Source organism: Oncorhynchus masou, chromosome 30 (assembly GCF_036934945.1).
Source record: "Oncorhynchus masou masou isolate Uvic2021 chromosome 30, UVic_Omas_1.1, whole genome shotgun sequence".
Lineage (NCBI taxonomy): Eukaryota > Metazoa > Chordata > Actinopteri > Salmoniformes > Salmonidae > Oncorhynchus > Oncorhynchus masou.
In genome coordinates, this window is record NC_088241.1 from 56,512,822 (window position 1) to 56,525,422 (window position 12,601).

At 49.4% G+C, this 12,601-nt stretch overlaps 1 protein-coding gene across 4 annotated transcripts in view; it reads right to left on the minus strand.

Moving 5' to 3' along the window:
* Positions 1-12,601, minus strand: part of LOC135522848 (brefeldin A-inhibited guanine nucleotide-exchange protein 1-like) — a 123,069-nt gene that overhangs the window by 51,807 nt on the left and 58,661 nt on the right. The window lies entirely within an intron of this gene.

The window sequence follows — 12,601 nt, forward strand, 5'->3', positions numbered from 1 at the left end:
CAGAGTATGAATCTATAACAGCCCCCTACACAATATGAATCTATAACAGCTCTCTATAGTAGCCCACTACACAGTATGAATCTATAACAGCTCTCTATAGCAGCCCACTACACAATATGAATCTATAACAGCTCTCTATAGTAGCCCACTACACAGTATGAATCTATAACAGCCCCCTACACAATATGAATCTATAACAGCTCTCTATAACAGCCCCCTACACAATATGAATCTATAACAGCTCTCTATAGTAGCCCCTACACAGTATGAATCTATAACAGCCCCCTACACAATATGAATCTATAACAGCTCTCTATAACAGCCCACTACACAATATGAATCTATAACAGCCCCCTACACAATATGAATCTATAACAGCTCTCTATAGTAGCCCACTACACAGTATGAATCTATAACAGCCCCCTACACAGTATGAATCTATAACAGCCCCCTACACAATATGAATCTATAACAGCTCTCTATAACAGCCCACTACACAATATGAATCTATAACAGCCCCCTACACAATATGAATCTATAACAGCTCTCTATAGTAGCCCACTACACAGTATGAATCTATAACAGCCCCCTACACAGTATGAATCTATAACAGCCACCTACACAATATGAATCTATAACAGCTCTCTATAACAGCCCCCTACACAATATGAATCTATAACAGCTCTCTATAACAGCCCCCTACACAATATGAATCTATAACAGCTCTCTATAGTAGCCCACTACACAGTATGAATCTATAACAGCCCCCTACACAGTATGAATCTATAACAGCCCCCTACACAATATGAATCTATAACAGCTCTCTATAGTAGCCCACTACACAATATGAATCTATAACAGCCCCCTACACAATATGAATCTATAACAGCTCTCTATAGTAGCCCACTACACAATATGAATCTATAACAGCCCCCTACACAATATGAATCTATAACAGCTCTCTATAACAGCCCACTACACAATATGAATCTATAACAGCCCCCTACACAATATGAATCTATAACAGCTCTCTATAGTAGCCCCTACACAGTATGAATCTATAACAGCCCCCTACACAATATGAATCCAGGTGCATGTGTAGGTGTACTACAAAAATAATGTTAAAAGAAGTGAAAAACTGAACCACACTTCGATGTGATGATTCAGAGGAAAGACACAGGTCAGGAATGGAAGCAAATGCAGTTCTACACAACTACCAATAAGATTGTGAATGACACATCTTCTCTAACACCAGCCTATAGTCATTTCCCCCCAATTCCTACACACAACATAAAACATGGGGCATTATCAGATTAGTAACGTAACAGAATTTGTTCTCAACCCCTTTCCTGGCTAAATAAAGGTTACATCAAGAGAGGACATTAGTCTAGAGGTCATGCTGACTAACAGATCCAGACAGACGTGTTCAGAATGCAGATCACTGTCCCACTCCAGGTAGGGGTGAGAGTCCTCCAATCAGATGTGTTCAGAATGCAGATTACTGTCCCACTGCAGGTAGAGGTGAGAGTCCTCCAATCAGACGTGTTCAGAATGCAGATTACTGTCCCACTGCAGGTAGAGGTGAGAGTCCTCCAATCAGATGTGTTCAGAATGCAGATCACTGTCCCACTGCAGGTAGAGGTGAGAGTCCTCCAATCAGATGTGTTCAGAATGCAGATCACTGTCCCACTGCAGGTAGAGGTGAGAGTCCTCCAATCAGACGTGTTCAGAATGCAGATCACTGTCCCACTGCAGGTAGAGGTGAGAGTCCTCCAATCAGACGTGTTCAGAATGCAGATCACTGTCCCACTCCAGGTAGGAGTGAGTCCTCCAATCAGATGTGTTCAGAATGCAGATCACTGTCCCACTCCAGGTAGGAGTGAGTCCTCCAATCAGACGTGTTCAGAATGCAGATCACTGTCCCACTCCAGGTAGGAGTGAGTCCTCCAATCAGACGTGTTCAGAATGCAGATCTCTGTCCCACTGCAGGTAGAGGTGAGAGTCCTCCAATCAGACGTGTTCAGAATGCAGATCACTGTCCCACTCCAGGTAGGAGTGAGTCCTCCAATCAGACGTGTTCAGAATGCAGATCACGGTCCCACTCCAGGTAGGAGTGAGTCCTCCAATCAGACGTGTTCAGAATGCAGATCACTGTCCCACTGCAGGTAGAGGTGAGAGTCCTCCAATCAGACGTGTTCAGAATGCAGATCACTGTCCCACTGCAGGTAGAGGTGAGAGTCCTCCAATCAGACGTGTTCAGAATGCAGATCTCTGTCCCACTGCAGATAGAGGTGAGAGTCCTCCAATCAGACGTGTTCAGAATGCAGATCACTGTCCCACTCCGGGTAGGAGTGAGTCCTCCAATCAGATGTGTTCAGAATGCAGATCACTGTCCCACTGCAGGTAGAGGTGAGAGTCCTCCAATCAGATGTGTTCAGAATACAGATCACTGTCCCACTGCAGGTAGAGGTGAGAGTCCTCCAATCAGACGTGTTCAGAATGCAGATCTCTGTCCCACTGCAGGTAGAGGTGAGAGTCCTCCAATCAGATGTGTTCAGAATGCAGATCACTGTCCCACTGCAGGTAGAGGTGAGAGTCCTCCAATCAGACGTGTTCAGAATGCAGATCACTGTCCCACTCCAGGTAGGAGTGAGTCCTCCAATCAGACGTGTTCAGAATGCAGATCTCTGTCCCACTGCAGGTAGAGGTGAGAGTCCTCCAATCAGACGTGTTAAGAATGCAGATCACTGTCCCACTCCAGGTAGAAGTGAGAGTCCTCCAATCAGACGTGTTCAGAATGCAGATCACTGTCCCACTGCAGGTAGAGGTGAGAGTCCTCCAATCAGACGTGTTCAGAATGCAGATCACTGTCCCACTCCAGGTAGGAGTGAGTCCTCCAATCAGATGTGTTCAGAATGCAGATCACTGTCCCACTGCAGGTAGAGGTGAGAGTCCTCCAATCAGATGTGTTCAGAATACAGATCACTGTCCCACTGCAGGTAGAGGTGAGAGTCCTCCAATCAGACGTGTTCAGAATGCAGATCTCTGTCCCACTGCAGGTAGAGGTGAGAGTCCTCCAATCAGATGTGTTCAGAATGCAGATCACTGTCCCACTCCAGGTAGAGGTGAGAGTCCTCCAATCAGACGTGTTCAGAATGCAGATCACTGTCCCACTCCAGGTAGGAGTGAGTCCTCCAATCAGATGTGTTCAGAATGCAGACCACTGTCCCACTGCAGGTAGAGGTGAGAGTCCTCCAATCAGACGTGTTCAGAATGCAGATCACTGTCCCACTGCAGGTAGAGGTGAGAGTCCTCCAATCAGACGTGTTCAGAATGCAGATCTCTGTCCCACTGCAGGTAGAGGTGAGAGTCCTCCAATCAGATGTGTTCAGAATACAGATCACTGTCCCACTGCAGGTAGAGGTGAGAGTCCTCCAATCAGACGTGTTCAGAATGCAGATCACTGTCCCACTCCAGGTAGAGGTGAGAGTCCTCCAATCAGATGTGTTCAGAATGCAGATCACTGTCCCACTCCAGGTAGGAGTGAGTCCTCCAATCAGACGTGTTCAGAATGCAGATCTCTGTCCCACTGCAGGTAGAGGTGAGAGTCCTCCAATCAGACGTGTTAAGAATGCAGATCACTGTCCCACTCCAGGTAGAAGTGAGAGTCCTCCAATCAGACGTGTTCAGAATGCAGATCACTGTCCCACTGCAGGTAGAGGTGAGAGTCCTCCAATCAGACGTGTTCAGAATGCAGATCACTGTCCCACTCCAGGTAGGAGTGAGTCCTCCAATCAGATGTGTTCAGAATGCAGATCACTGTCCCACTGCAGGTAGAGGTGAGAGTCCTCCAATCAGATGTGTTCAGAATACAGATCACTGTCCCACTGCAGGTAGAGGTGAGAGTCCTCCAATCAGACGTGTTCAGAATGCAGATCACTGTCCCACTGCAGGTAGAGGTGAGAGTCCTCCAATCAGACGTGTTCAGAATGCAGATCACTGTCCCACTGCAGGTAGAGGTGAGAGTCCTCCAATCAGACGTGTTCAGAATGCAGATCTCTGTCCCACTGCAGGTAGAGGTGAGAGTCCTCCAATCAGATGTGTTCAGAATACAGATCACTGTCCCACTGCAGGTAGAGGTGAGAGTCCTCCAATCAGACGTGTTCAGAATGCAGATCTCGGTCCCACTGCAGGTAGAGGTGAGTCCTCCAATCAGATGTGTTCAGAATGCAGATCACTGTCCCACTGCAGGTAGAGGTGAGAGTCCTCCAATCAGACGTGTTCAGAATGCAGATCACTGTCCCACTGCAGGTAGAGGTGAGAGTCCTCCAATCAGACGTGTTCAGAATGCAGATCACTGTCCCACTGCAGGTAGAGGTGAGAGTCCTCCAATCAGACGTGTTCAGAATGCAGATCACTGTCCCACTGCAGGTAGAGGTGAGAGTCCTCCAATCAGACGTGTTCAGAATGCAGATCACTGTCCCACTGCAGGTAGAGGTGAGAGTCCTCCAATCAGACGTGTTCAGAATGCAGATCACTGTCCCACTGCAGGTAGAGGTGAGAGTCCTCCAATCAGACGTGTTCAGAATGCAGATCACTGTCCCACTGCAGGTAGAGGTGAGAGTCCTCCAATCAGACGTGTTCAGAATGCAGATCACTGTCCCACTCCAGGTAGGAGTGAGTCCTCCAATCAGATGTGTTCAGAATGCAGATCACTGTCCCACTCCAGGTAGGAGTGAGTCCTCCAATCAGACGTGTTCAGAATGCAGATCACTGTCCCACTCCAGGTAGGAGTGAGTACTCCAATCAGATGTGTTCAGAATGCAGATCACTGTCCCACTGCAGGTAGAGGTGAGAGTCCTCCAATCAGACGTGTTAAGAATGCAGATCACTGTCCCACTCCAGGTAGAGGTGAGAGTCCTCCAATCAGACGTGTTCAGAATGCAGATCACTGTCCCACTGCAGGTAGAGGTGAGAGTCCTCCAATCAGACGTGTTCAGAATGCAGATCTCTGTCCCACTGCAGGTAGAGGTGAGAGTCCTCCAATCAGACGTGTTCAGAATGCAGATCACTGTCCCACTCCAGGTAGAGGTGAGAGTCCTCCAATCAGATGTGTTCAGAATGCAGATCACTGTCCCACTCCAGGTAGGAGTGAGTCCTCCAATCAGACGTGTTCAGAATGCAGATCTCTGTCCCACTGCAGGTAGAGGTGAGAGTCCTCCAATCAGACGTGTTAAGAATGCAGATCACTGTCCCACTCCAGGTAGAAGTGAGAGTCCTCCAATCAGACGTGTTCAGAATGCAGATCACTGTCCCACTGCAGGTAGAGGTGAGAGTCCTCCAATCAGACGTGTTCAGAATGCAGATCACTGTCCCACTCCAGGTAGGAGTGAGTCCTCCAATCAGATGTGTTCAGAATGCAGATCACTGTCCCACTGCAGGTAGAGGTGAGAGTCCTCCAATCAGATGTGTTCAGAATACAGATCACTGTCCCACTGCAGGTAGAGGTGAGAGTCCTCCAATCAGACGTGTTCAGAATGCAGATCTCTGTCCCACTCCAGGTAGAGGTGAGAGTCCTCCAATCAGATGTGTTCAGAATGCAGATCACTGTCCCACTGCAGGTAGAGGTGAGAGTCCTCCAATCAGATGTGTTCAGAATGCAGATTACTGTCCCACTGCAGGTAGAGGTGAGAGTCCTCCAATCAGACGTGTTCAGAATGCAGATCTCTGTCCCACTGCAGGTAGAGGTGAGAGTCCTCCAATCAGATGTGTTCAGAATACAGATCACTGTCCCACTGCAGGTAGAGGTGAGAGTCCTCCAATCAGACGTGTTCAGAATGCAGATCACTGTCCCACTCCAGGTAGAGGTGAGAGTCCTCCAATCAGATGTGTTCAGAATGCAGATCACTGTCCCACTCCAGGTAGGAGTGAGTCCTCCAATCAGACGTGTTCAGAATGCAGATCTCTGTCCCACTGCAGGTAGAGGTGAGAGTCCTCCAATCAGACGTGTTAAGAATGCAGATCACTGTCCCACTCCAGGTAGAAGTGAGAGTCCTCCAATCAGACGTGTTCAGAATGCAGATCACTGTCCCACTGCAGGTAGAGGTGAGAGTCCTCCAATCAGACGTGTTCAGAATGCAGATCACTGTCCCACTCCAGGTAGGAGTGAGTCCTCCAATCAGATGTGTTCAGAATGCAGATCACTGTCCCACTGCAGGTAGAGGTGAGAGTCCTCCAATCAGATGTGTTCAGAATACAGATCACTGTCCCACTGCAGGTAGAGGTGAGAGTCCTCCAATCAGACGTGTTCAGAATGCAGATCTCTGTCCCACTGCAGGTAGAGGTGAGAGTCCTCCAATCAGATGTGTTCAGAATGCAGATCACTGTCCCACTCCAGGTAGAGGTGAGAGTCCTCCAATCAGACGTGTTCAGAATGCAGATCTCTGTCCCACTGCAGGTAGAGGTGAGAGTCCTCCAATCAGACGTGTTAAGAATGCAGATCACTGTCCCACTCCAGGTAGAAGTGAGAGTCCTCCAATCAGACGTGTTCAGAATGCAGATCACTGTCCCACTGCAGGTAGAGGTGAGAGTCCTCCAATCAGACGTGTTCAGAATGCAGATCACTGTCCCACTCCAGGTAGGAGTGAGTCCTCCAATCAGATGTGTTCAGAATGCAGATCACTGTCCCACTGCAGGTAGAGGTGAGAGTCCTCCAATCAGATGTGTTCAGAATACAGATCACTGTCCCACTGCAGGTAGAGGTGAGAGTCCTCCAATCAGACGTGTTCAGAATGCAGATCTCTGTCCCACTCCAGGTAGAGGTGAGAGTCCTCCAATCAGATGTGTTCAGAATGCAGATCACTGTCCCACTGCAGGTAGAGGTGAGAGTCCTCCAATCAGATGTGTTCAGAATGCAGATTACTGTCCCACTGCAGGTAGAGGTGAGAGTCCTCCAATCAGACGTGTTCAGAATGCAGATCTCTGTCCCACTGCAGGTAGAGGTGAGAGTCCTCCAATCAGATGTGTTCAGAATACAGATCACTGTCCCACTGCAGGTAGAGGTGAGAGTCCTCCAATCAGACGTGTTCAGAATGCAGATCACTGTCCCACTCCAGGTAGAGGTGAGAGTCCTCCAATCAGATGTGTTCAGAATGCAGATCACTGTCCCACTCCAGGTAGGAGTGAGTCCTCCAATCAGACATGTTCAGAATGCAGATCTCTGTCCCACTGCAGGTAGAGGTGAGAGTCCTCCAATCAGACGTGTTAAGAATGCAGATCACTGTCCCACTCCAGGTAGAAGTGAGAGTCCTCCAATCAGACGTGTTCAGAATGCAGATCACTGTCCCACTGCAGGTAGAGGTGAGAGTCCTCCAATCAGACGTGTTCAGAATGCAGATCACTGTCCCACTCCAGGTAGGAGTGAGTCCTCCAATCAGATGTGTTCAGAATGCAGATCACTGTCCCACTGCAGGTAGAGGTGAGAGTCCTCCAATCAGATGTGTTCAGAATACAGATCACTGTCCCACTGCAGGTAGAGGTGAGAGTCCTCCAATCAGACGTGTTCAGAATGCAGATCACTGTCCCACTCCAGGTAAAGGTGAGAGTCCTCCAATCAGACGTGTTCAGAATGCAGATCACTGTCCCACTGCAGGTAGAGGTGAGAGTCCTCCAATCAGACGTGTTCAGAATGCAGATCACTGTCCCACTGCAGGTAGAGGTGAGAGTCCTCCAATCAGACGTGTTCAGAATGCAGATCACTGTCCCACTCCAGGTAGGAGTGAGTCCTCCAATCAGACGTGTTCAGAATGCAGATCTCTGTCCCACTGCAGGTAGAGGTGAGAGTCCTCCAATCAGACGTGTTCAGAATGCAGATCACTGTCCCACTCCAGGTAGGAGTGAGTCCTCCAATCAGACGTGTTCAGAATGCAGATCACGGTCCCACTCCAGGTAGGAGTGAGTCCTCCAATCAGACGTGTTCAGAATGCAGATCACTGTCCCACTGCAGGTAGAGGTGAGAGTCCTCCAATCAGACGTGTTCAGAATGCAGATCACTGTCCCACTCCAGGTAGGAGTGAGTCCTCCAATCAGACGTGTTCAGAATGCAGATCACTGTCCCACTGCAGGTAGAGGTGAGAGTCCTCCAATCAGACGTGTTCAGAATGCAGATCTCTGTCCCACTGCAGGTAGAGGTGAGAGTCCTCCAATCAGACGTGTTCAGAATGCAGATCACTGTCCCACTCCGGGTAGGAGTGAGTCCTCCAATCAGATGTGTTCAGAATGCAGATCACTGTCCCACTGCAGGTAGAGGTGAGAGTCCTCCAATCAGATGTGTTCAGAATACAGATCACTGTCCCACTGCAGGTAGAGGTGAGAGTCCTCCAATCAGACGTGTTCAGAATGCAGATCTCTGTCCCACTGCAGGTAGAGGTGAGAGTCCTCCAATCAGATGTGTTCAGAATGCAGATCACTGTCCCACTGCAGGTAGAGGTGAGAGTCCTCCAATCAGACGTGTTCAGAATGCAGATCACTGTCCCACTCCAGGTAGGGGTGAGAGTCCTCCAATCAGACGTGTTCAGAATGCAGATCACTGTCCCACTGCAGGTAGAGGTGAGAGTCCTCCAATCAGACGTGTTCAGAATGCAGATCTCTGTCCCACTGCAGGTAGAGGTGAGAGTCCTCCAATCAGATGTGTTCAGAATACAGATCACTGTCCCACTGCAGGTAGAGGTGAGAGTCCTCCAATCAGACGTGTTCAGAATGCAGATCACTGTCCCACTCCAGGTAGAGGTGAGAGTCCTCCAATCAGATGTGTTCAGAATGCAGATCACTGTCCCACTCCAGGTAGGAGTGAGTCCTCCAATCAGACGTGTTCAGAATGCAGATCTCTGTCCCACTGCAGGTAGAGGTGAGAGTCCTCCAATCAGACGTGTTAAGAATGCAGATCACTGTCCCACTCCAGGTAGAAGTGAGAGTCCTCCAATCAGACGTGTTCAGAATGCAGATCACTGTCCCACTGCAGGTAGAGGTGAGAGTCCTCCAATCAGACGTGTTCAGAATGCAGATCACTGTCCCACTCCAGGTAGGAGTGAGTCCTCCAATCAGATGTGTTCAGAATGCAGATCACTGTCCCACTGCAGGTAGAGGTGAGAGTCCTCCAATCAGATGTGTTCAGAATACAGATCACTGTCCCACTGCAGGTAGAGGTGAGAGTCCTCCAATCAGACGTGTTCAGAATGCAGATCTCTGTCCCACTGCAGGTAGAGGTGAGAGTCCTCCAATCAGATGTGTTCAGAATGCAGATCACTGTCCCACTCCAGGTAGAGGTGAGAGTCCTCCAATCAGACGTGTTCAGAATGCAGATCACTGTCCCACTCCAGGTAGGAGTGAGTCCTCCAATCAGATGTGTTCAGAATGCAGACCACTGTCCCACTGCAGGTAGAGGTGAGAGTCCTCCAATCAGACGTGTTCAGAATGCAGATCACTGTCCCACTGCAGGTAGAGGTGAGAGTCCTCCAATCAGACGTGTTCAGAATGCAGATCTCTGTCCCACTGCAGGTAGAGGTGAGAGTCCTCCAATCAGATGTGTTCAGAATACAGATCACTGTCCCACTGCAGGTAGAGGTGAGAGTCCTCCAATCAGACGTGTTCAGAATGCAGATCACTGTCCCACTCCAGGTAGAGGTGAGAGTCCTCCAATCAGATGTGTTCAGAATGCAGATCACTGTCCCACTCCAGGTAGGAGTGAGTCCTCCAATCAGACGTGTTCAGAATGCAGATCTCTGTCCCACTGCAGGTAGAGGTGAGAGTCCTCCAATCAGACGTGTTAAGAATGCAGATCACTGTCCCACTCCAGGTAGAAGTGAGAGTCCTCCAATCAGACGTGTTCAGAATGCAGATCACTGTCCCACTGCAGGTAGAGGTGAGAGTCCTCCAATCAGACGTGTTCAGAATGCAGATCACTGTCCCACTCCAGGTAGGAGTGAGTCCTCCAATCAGATGTGTTCAGAATGCAGATCACTGTCCCACTGCAGGTAGAGGTGAGAGTCCTCCAATCAGATGTGTTCAGAATACAGATCACTGTCCCACTGCAGGTAGAGGTGAGAGTCCTCCAATCAGACGTGTTCAGAATGCAGATCACTGTCCCACTGCAGGTAGAGGTGAGAGTCCTCCAATCAGACGTGTTCAGAATGCAGATCACTGTCCCACTGCAGGTAGAGGTGAGAGTCCTCCAATCAGACGTGTTCAGAATGCAGATCTCTGTCCCACTGCAGGTAGAGGTGAGAGTCCTCCAATCAGATGTGTTCAGAATACAGATCACTGTCCCACTGCAGGTAGAGGTGAGAGTCCTCCAATCAGACGTGTTCAGAATGCAGATCTCGGTCCCACTGCAGGTAGAGGTGAGTCCTCCAATCAGATGTGTTCAGAATGCAGATCACTGTCCCACTGCAGGTAGAGGTGAGAGTCCTCCAATCAGACGTGTTCAGAATGCAGATCACTGTCCCACTGCAGGTAGAGGTGAGAGTCCTCCAATCAGACGTGTTCAGAATGCAGATCACTGTCCCACTGCAGGTAGAGGTGAGAGTCCTCCAATCAGACGTGTTCAGAATGCAGATCACTGTCCCACTGCAGGTAGAGGTGAGAGTCCTCCAATCAGACGTGTTCAGAATGCAGATCACTGTCCCACTGCAGGTAGAGGTGAGAGTCCTCCAATCAGACGTGTTCAGAATGCAGATCACTGTCCCACTGCAGGTAGAGGTGAGAGTCCTCCAATCAGACGTGTTCAGAATGCAGATCACTGTCCCACTGCAGGTAGAGGTGAGAGTCCTCCAATCAGACGTGTTCAGAATGCAGATCACTGTCCCACTCCAGGTAGGAGTGAGTCCTCCAATCAGATGTGTTCAGAATGCAGATCACTGTCCCACTCCAGGTAGGAGTGAGTCCTCCAATCAGACGTGTTCAGAATGCAGATCACTGTCCCACTCCAGGTAGGAGTGAGTACTCCAATCAGATGTGTTCAGAATGCAGATCACTGTCCCACTGCAGGTAGAGGTGAGAGTCCTCCAATCAGACGTGTTAAGAATGCAGATCACTGTCCCACTCCAGGTAGAGGTGAGAGTCCTCCAATCAGACGTGTTCAGAATGCAGATCACTGTCCCACTGCAGGTAGAGGTGAGAGTCCTCCAATCAGACGTGTTCAGAATGCAGATCTCTGTCCCACTGCAGGTAGAGGTGAGAGTCCTCCAATCAGACGTGTTCAGAATGCAGATCACTGTCCCACTCCAGGTAGAGGTGAGAGTCCTCCAATCAGATGTGTTCAGAATGCAGATCACTGTCCCACTCCAGGTAGGAGTGAGTCCTCCAATCAGACGTGTTCAGAATGCAGATCTCTGTCCCACTGCAGGTAGAGGTGAGAGTCCTCCAATCAGACGTGTTAAGAATGCAGATCACTGTCCCACTCCAGGTAGAAGTGAGAGTCCTCCAATCAGACGTGTTCAGAATGCAGATCACTGTCCCACTGCAGGTAGAGGTGAGAGTCCTCCAATCAGACGTGTTCAGAATGCAGATCACTGTCCCACTCCAGGTAGGAGTGAGTCCTCCAATCAGATGTGTTCAGAATGCAGATCACTGTCCCACTGCAGGTAGAGGTGAGAGTCCTCCAATCAGATGTGTTCAGAATACAGATCACTGTCCCACTGCAGGTAGAGGTGAGAGTCCTCCAATCAGACGTGTTCAGAATGCAGATCTCTGTCCCACTCCAGGTAGAGGTGAGAGTCCTCCAATCAGATGTGTTCAGAATGCAGATCACTGTCCCACTGCAGGTAGAGGTGAGAGTCCTCCAATCAGATGTGTTCAGAATGCAGATTACTGTCCCACTGCAGGTAGAGGTGAGAGTCCTCCAATCAGACGTGTTCAGAATGCAGATCTCTGTCCCACTGCAGGTAGAGGTGAGAGTCCTCCAATCAGATGTGTTCAGAATACAGATCACTGTCCCACTGCAGGTAGAGGTGAGAGTCCTCCAATCAGACGTGTTCAGAATGCAGATCACTGTCCCACTCCAGGTAGAGGTGAGAGTCCTCCAATCAGATGTGTTCAGAATGCAGATCACTGTCCCACTCCAGGTAGGAGTGAGTCCTCCAATCAGACGTGTTCAGAATGCAGATCTCTGTCCCACTGCAGGTAGAGGTGAGAGTCCTCCAATCAGACGTGTTAAGAATGCAGATCACTGTCCCACTCCAGGTAGAAGTGAGAGTCCTCCAATCAGACGTGTTCAGAATGCAGATCACTGTCCCACTGCAGGTAGAGGTTAGAGTCCTCCAATCAGACGTGTTCAGAATGCAGATCACTGTCCCACTCCAGGTAGGAGTGAGTCCTCCAATCAGATGTGTTCAGAATACAGATCACTGTCCCACTGCAGGTAGAGGTGAGAGTCCTCCAATCAGATGTGTTCAGAATACAGATCACTGTCCCACTGCAGGTAGAGGTGAGAGTCCTCCAATCAGACGTGTTCAGAATGCAGATCTCTGTCCCACTGCAGGTAGAGGTGAGAGTCCTCCAATCAGATGTGTTCAGAATGCAGATCACTGTCCCACTCCAGGTAGAG